This window comes from Camelus bactrianus, chromosome 5, assembly GCF_048773025.1.
Source record: "Camelus bactrianus isolate YW-2024 breed Bactrian camel chromosome 5, ASM4877302v1, whole genome shotgun sequence".
In the NCBI taxonomy this organism is placed as follows: domain Eukaryota; kingdom Metazoa; phylum Chordata; class Mammalia; order Artiodactyla; family Camelidae; genus Camelus; species Camelus bactrianus.
In genome coordinates, this window is record NC_133543.1 from 16,375,812 (window position 1) to 16,376,792 (window position 981).

At 37.8% G+C, this 981-nt stretch overlaps 1 non-coding gene across 1 annotated transcript; it reads right to left on the reverse strand.

Annotated features, from left to right (window-relative positions):
• Nucleotides 1-335: 335 nt before the first annotated feature.
• TRNAI-GAU (transfer RNA isoleucine (anticodon GAU)) lies at nt 336-408 on the reverse strand. Its single transcript has one exon. It is a non-coding gene; the product is annotated as a tRNA-Ile (tRNA).
• Between the last annotated feature and the right edge of the window lie 573 nt (nt 409-981).

Below are 981 nucleotides of genomic sequence, written 5' to 3' on the forward strand. Positions count from 1 at the left end.
ATAAATAAGTAAACAAATGAATCTAATTACCTCCTCCAAAACAAAGAAAAATAAATTAAATAAAGTATTTTTTAGAAAGAAAGAAAAGACCACTTTGGAGGGAGCTCCAAGACAGATTGGTCAGTGAAAAAAGCAAAGCAGGAGGAAGTGTGTATATTGTGCTATCATTTAGCGAAGAAGAAAGCAGAATGAATGCCTATGTAAGTGTTTGCCTGTACAAAAAGGTAATCAAATGGAAAAGCATGCTTTTAGAGACAGTTACCCCTGGGGGAGGGAGGCAACAAGGTGGAAGAGACAGAGGCAGAAGGTGGCCTTCGGACACTTTTATTTTTTAATGGAGGTACTGGGGATTGAACCCAGGACCTTGTGCATATCAGGCATGCGCTCTACCGCTGAGCTATACCCTCCCCTCCCTTCAGACATTCTTGTCTTCAGGTTCGAGTATGAAATAATCTAAAGAATTTGAGCTGGAAATATCAGTATGAATTTATGGCAATATTATCTTTTTTAAAATGAACTTACAGAGTATTATCTTTTTAAAAAGGTATTTCTTACCTTTGTCCACAGAAAAGACCTAGAAATGTGAATAGTCCAATATAGTGCACACCCTCCTGGATTCAGGCTGTGGTGTCTAAATACCACCCCTCACTAAAAAGAACAAAGATTCCTTATAAAATTGGATGGTTCTATGTCTAAATCAAGAGACCTATAAAGTGAACCTGGAACATCCTCTCATGCAGATACAATAATTAAGCTACCAAAGATTAATAGTTTATCAAAGGGACCCAGGAACTCATTTTGATAACTACAACTGGCCAAAGATGGTATAATTCGGGCTTCAGTAAAGACGATAATTACCATGAATTGAAATGAATCAAATATATTTAAGGGGGGAGGGTATAGCCCAGTGGTAGAATGTGGGCTTAGTATACATGAGGTCCTGGGTTCAATCCCCAGTTCCTCCATTAGAGTAAACAAATA